Genomic DNA, 6,306 nt, shown 5'->3' with positions numbered 1-6,306 from the left:
AAAAATATTTTGAAACTATATTCTTCAAAATAAAAATTAATTTAATTTTCTATTGTATCTAGAACAGTGACAGTCAGTGTTCAATTCAGTTGCCCACATACAGGTGTGATACCCGATGAGATACCCGATGACCATGGGCCCCCTTGGTTCCAGAAGGGCCTGGGTATCCCCACTGGTCCTCCTAGCCCTGTGCAGGTGCCTTGGATGTCCTGGAGCATCTCAAATCCCATGATAAAATGACAACTGGGCAGGTGAATTGAGTGCTGACATTCACTATGAGTATCTAGGGACAGAGCCAATGTTAGCGTGCCTGAACACCTGATGAGAACACAAGTACAAATGTAATGTTTGGGCACAGCTCTTATATATAATTTTTAATTTACATAAAAGTTTTAATTTTTAAGCTGAGGTTTAGGCATAGTCTCGTGGCAACTTCACTTGTTGGACCATGAGATGTCACCTGGGTTTCCTGGAGTCCCCCTTCCCCTGTCTTCCTTGTGTTTCCAGCCAGGAGCTGCCCACTGCCCTGGGGTTGTTCAGTTGTGGAGGTGTCTGATGGGTGGGGGAGGGAACAGGGGATGCCACTTTGCCCGTGCCTAAATGGTGCTGGTGAAATCCAAATTGTCCCAGCAAAGGCCAATGCACAACCCTGTGCCACCCTCTTGGCTGGGTCTCAGGGTTAAGAGGCTCCCATCACATGTACTGTATGATGTATGTAGATACGGATTTCAGCTATGGCCTCAATTTAGACTAGGAAAAAAGTAATCAGGCATAGGGTTGGGGATTTTTTCCCTGACATTATAGGAGTCAGTGTGACACTGGTGCTGCTCAGGAGCACTTTGGCCCAGAGATTGTCAAAGCCACCCATTGCATTCAACCGAAGGTGTCCTAAAGGCTATAAAGCCTGCCTGTGTCAATGTCCTCCTCTGCATAAAGCAGCATGGTCCCTCCTACAGGACTTCCCCGGGACTGCAGTCACCAGCACCTCCCTGGTGGACGTGGTGGTTTTTTTGGAGGTCATCCCACTGTCCCCCTCTTCCTCACCACTTAAGAATTAACTGTGCTAACAGACATTAGGAAATGTGTCCTAGGAAAAAATGTAAGACTGATACTTTTACTTGCAATACGAAGGGAAAAGATGAGAAAATTGTACCTTTTCTCTCTGTCACAAGCATCCAAAGTTTAAGCATCATCTATGCTGTGTTCCTATGTCCCGCACAGCTAAAAGAAGTTTTTCAAAGAAGGTACAAAACTCTCATCATGAACCAAATCCTCCTCTTTCTGACTGATGAAAAGGTGAGCTTGCTCATTCTTCCACAATTACATTATATAAGGAGAAGCAAAAAAATGTGAATTACTCAATGTCTACACATGGAAAGAAATCTCTTGTGGCTGCCAAAATACTGCTCTTGGCTCTATATTTTACACTGAATGTGATACTTTTTCAAAGCGCATGTCAATACTGGCCTATGACATTTGAAATTATTAGCATTCTTTCCAAAGAGGTCTAGGTCTATGAATGATTTCATGTAATAACAACCAGAAATAGCTACATTTCCTTTGAAGTTAACACAGAGCCCTCCAAACTGCAGAGTGAATCTCCCCCACCAAAATATTTGACTAAGAAAATGTCCACATTTTCAGCTGGAGTCCAATGTATACATTTGTTAGACTGACTATTTTATAGACCACACATTTTTATTATTGATCAAAACTTAGAATCTAGGTTTATTTTAGTCGTTCACATAAATAGGCTAAAAGCTCTGGATCATTAGTTCTTTCTGCTTTTATTTACTGGAAAATATTTCATACCACTTTTAGAGATTAAGATTTGGTAACACTTTATTTTAACTGTCTTATTATTTTAATTTATGTGGTCTCAGGAATAACAGAGATCATAACAAATTCCTTTGGTATTAAAGAGGGTGCACACTGATGGAGAGTCAGCTACAGATATTTCTATTACTTTCATTTTGAATCTTTTACACTGATTTTGAAGGCTCAGATAAGAAACGAAGCAATTTTTTTAATAAGAATTTTTTTTAAAAGCTGAAATGGGAGGAAGTTTGAGGTCTAAGAGTAAATAAAATATTGGCTGGATGCTGATTCTCAAGATATCTTGAGAAATACAGGTCATGCATAAGTATCAAATGGCTTGTCATTTTCTTTAATCTCCATGGTCTTCATGTAGGCTGGCAATGAGTCTGTGTCTGAGTCTGTATAGTAAGTCTACACCAGCAGAAAGATTGAACTCAGCATAGTCTGATGTTCAGAAGAGTTGTCGACAGAATTTTCAAAGGAGGTTGGAAGAATGAGATGCTCAATTTTCCATAAATTTCAGTGATATCTGTCATGAGCCAAGTGTCTCTGGCCTGAGCGGGTCTTCAGGAGGTTTAAGAAGCCTCCTGTTTCGCTGAGTAGGTACCCTATCAGCAGTAACAGTGCAACAGGCAGGTGGAAAGGAAGAATGAAAGGAAAATGTTCTTGTCTAATGAGAAAGATAAGCGGAGAAAGCCTACCCTGATGTTAAATACTACAGGAGTTCTGAATCTCTGGCCTAAAAGGAGAGGTAAAAAAAGAAAGAAAAACTGGCTAAAAATATCACAGGAATCCTTGTCTAAGCAACCTATTATATAACCATAAATCCTGGCAATGAATAGCGAGCGAGCACAACGTACTGCTAAAGCACTGGAATCAGCCGGAGTATAAAGAGTAGCCTACTTCCATTTGTGTCCAGGTGTAATATTGTCATCCTTGATACCAGAAACTGAGATTAAAGGGATTTATACTGCATTTACATGGACTTCCATGAGTGAATGGCAATTCACAGGAACTGAGGGAATTTCTCCAGAAACGATTCCTTACTTTAATAGTGGATCACTGTAATTTAAGACAAGCTCTGTCCTTGGTATATTTTTCAAAATGTGATGATCCAGGGATTGATATAAAATCTTTTCTGGGACTGTGAATGTTGGGGATAGTGAGTTATTGCTGGAGGGCAATGGGAGTCACCTGGGATGTACTTGCATGATAGGAGACTCTCTGGAGACACAAGCTGGTTACTTCCAGACTGATCTTGAGTGCAAGTTCTCAATCTGGAAGTAACCATGAGTTTTTCCCCTGTCCTCTCCATGAGGTGTAGACTGTCCACAGGATCATTTAAGCAGATCTGACCTAGTTGGTTCTCTGCCACTGTGGGCATTTGGGTGTCCCCTGTTATCTCTGTGCCATTTTATCTAAAGTTGATTTCAGTTGATTCAGATGCCCTTTATCTAAAGTTGATTTCAGTCCTCAGTATGTCAAGTCTTTAGAGAAAGGCATTACACAAGAAGTCAGACTAACTGATGCCATAGTTTCTTCTAGTGTGAAACTGCATTCAATTTTATGTGATTTTAAAGGTTAAACTGAAGGATAAGCAGCACACTTAGCACTCTGAAGAGTCCTCCCTGAGACTTCATTTGTTCTGTTCAAAAGGACGTATAATGTTAAAACATAACTCAGTATCATGTAACACAGGGAATTCACTGTGGATTAAAACTTAATCCTTTAACAGAAACTTTTCCTCGTAGCCGCATGTTAGTCATCTCTAGTCCAAGGCGGTTGGAATGGGCAGGGAGAAGCAACACTGCTCATGCATACAAACAGCAAAACCACAGCAACAACAAAAAATGGGTGCTCCTGATCCATATTTAGGCAGCTAAATAAGTGGCTTCGCTCCGAGCTGTGCTTCACACTTGAAGATGTGCCCAGTAGTGTAGGACCCACAACAGATGCTGATTATTATTGACATTTGCTTTTAGCGAAACACAAACCGCCCAGCTGACAGCTGCACTGGCAATTTGCTGTTAGCCTCAGAGAGGTCATGGAGCTATATAAAATGTAGTAACCACCCCTCTTCTTGATCTAGCACGCAGCCAAGGGAAGTTATAGAGTCCAATATGCAATCATCATAGAGAGAACAGTAGGGTCACAGAATCAAAATGGATGATAAAGGCTCAGGCGGACCGTCTGGTTAGGCTACATTTTTGTATTAGAGAAGGTGATGACTGCAGGAGGACTAATTATGGGACTCCTGGTCGCAGCATCCTGTAACAAAACTACAATTTCTTTTGGGAAAAAGAATCAAAAATCCAATGAAATATTCAGTGCTGCAACTCCTAAATGTTAGCTGTCTGGCACCAAGAATTCACAGTGCTTTGATGGACAGCTAAATTGCTACACCCTAAGTAAGTATTAAATGGGGCAAAGAAAGGGATTTAGAGCAACCATAAGCTAAATCAGCCTGTAGAAAATGCTAAACTCAGGGCTGCAGAAGAAATTATTTTTCCCTCACACACAGGTTCCCAATTTAAAATTTTTCTCAGTTGCCTCTGAGTACTTTTATATTGCACAGTGCCTGTTTACCTTCTGCTCACTGAAGTTTGGGCTTCCCATACCCTGAGTCCTGAATCAGTTCTGCAAGGCAATTTTTTTTTTTCTGAGTAATGGACCTGTAATGACTCAGACTGCAATAAATGCTACATGCAGACCTCCTCATCAGGAGAACTGGGGTCCGGAATGCACTGCAAGGAGACACATTTTCAGACCAACATGCAAATTCTTTGCTTGGGACTGATACACCTGTATATGTTTTATATCGATAGATATACAACTTTGCTGCAAATGCAGTTATCTAGACAAAGATAAAGTGCTTTTCCTTTTTATTTCAAAGGTGATCTGAGTTTTGATGCTTTATTAATAGGTGGCATATAACACCAAACCAGTGCCAGGCTACCTTGTTTTGCTCTTGCGGCCTAGAAAGATTCAAAAGTTAGCTCCATTATAACTCTACCACACTACCTAATTTGATAACTTCCCTCTTTTAGGAAATTAGTTTATGGGTTCAACTCATGATGCTGTTGTCAGTCATTTATGTAATGACCTAGAAAATAATTGTATCATGCATCCAAATGGAGTGGTTACTTGGCAAAAGCAGCAGCATTTGCTAATGGAGTAAGTAACTAGTTTGAAAGAGTAGCAGCAATGCACTAGAAATTCGGGAATTCTGAATTGTTTTGGAAAGGGCAATGAGAGGTAAATAGTTCTGGTTGAAAATCATGAAATGTGAGTAATATATAGAGAAAGCTGTTAGAAACATAGCATGGGCAGGAGCTACAGACCTCGAGTTTTCTCGACCTTAGATGTTGCTATTAGGAAAACTGCAGAGGTGAGGCTTGTGAAGGTTTCATACCTGCTCTATGACATAAATGTAGCAAGTAAGTTGTATTTTTATAATTAAAAAGAAAAACAGCTAAATTATCCCTTTGGCTATCAACTACCGGATTATTGCAGTGATGGGTGAAAGAGAAACAAGAAAATGTCTGCAGTCATTTGTCTGCAATGTCCTATTCCTGTCTGCAGGAATAGGACAAACCCACAGGTTTAAAACCAACATGTGGGTAGAGATTTCTTGACATTTCTACTCCCTTATCTCTATCCTGGAAAATATATCTACAGATATATTGGGAGAGCTAGTTTCTGGTGTTTATATTAGCAGGTACGTACATTTTATTCCAATTGTGTGTTCCAAGATACGGTATTATAGTGGTACATATTAATCTGACGTTTAGAGACTGAATTTTCTTCATCCTGCCTAGAGCATTTTCATATTGAGACTCAGAAGCATGATAATAATTAAAAAACCACAACTGTGAGGCCAAAATAGACATAACCGAAAAAGGCAACAGTGAACAGCCTTAGGGACAGATGCCTCTGGGTGCTTAACAGAGTAACCCCAGTTAGTAGTTTGTGTTATGACTTGTGAAGTGCTTCAGGATCCTTCAGAACTTGGATAATGGCAAACTGCCTTTAAACACAGTTATCACAAAGCTAACAAGGCAAAACGTAAAATATTATAAAATGGATAGCTTAGTTTCTTTAGCTAGAAGGGGCTTAAATAATAGAGGCGGAGGGCATGTAGTTCAGAGGAGAGGGATTTATTGGCTTTCTTCTGCACCTGAGTTGAAGATTTGAGTATTTCAGGCATTCAGAGTATTGGCAGGCTCATAGTAAGCCAGCACTTTGTTGCTCTGCATGACCTGCATAATACTGGACATTGCTCTTGCATGCCTGACTCTACTTCCATGCACAAACACTTAGGTGTCCAAAAGGTTTTGTCCCAGAATTAAAATATAACCTAATATGACACTTGACCAACAGCAACTGTAATGCCTGTGGTCCTCAGTGAGAACTTACCATTAGAACTTTAATAAACTAACTAAACCAGAACAGCATTATTGAAGAAACTCAATCTTTTGGCTCTTGCCA

Source organism: Mycteria americana, chromosome 2 (assembly GCF_035582795.1).
Source record: "Mycteria americana isolate JAX WOST 10 ecotype Jacksonville Zoo and Gardens chromosome 2, USCA_MyAme_1.0, whole genome shotgun sequence".
Taxonomy (NCBI): domain Eukaryota; kingdom Metazoa; phylum Chordata; class Aves; order Ciconiiformes; family Ciconiidae; genus Mycteria; species Mycteria americana.
This window is presented reverse-complemented; position numbering follows the sequence as displayed.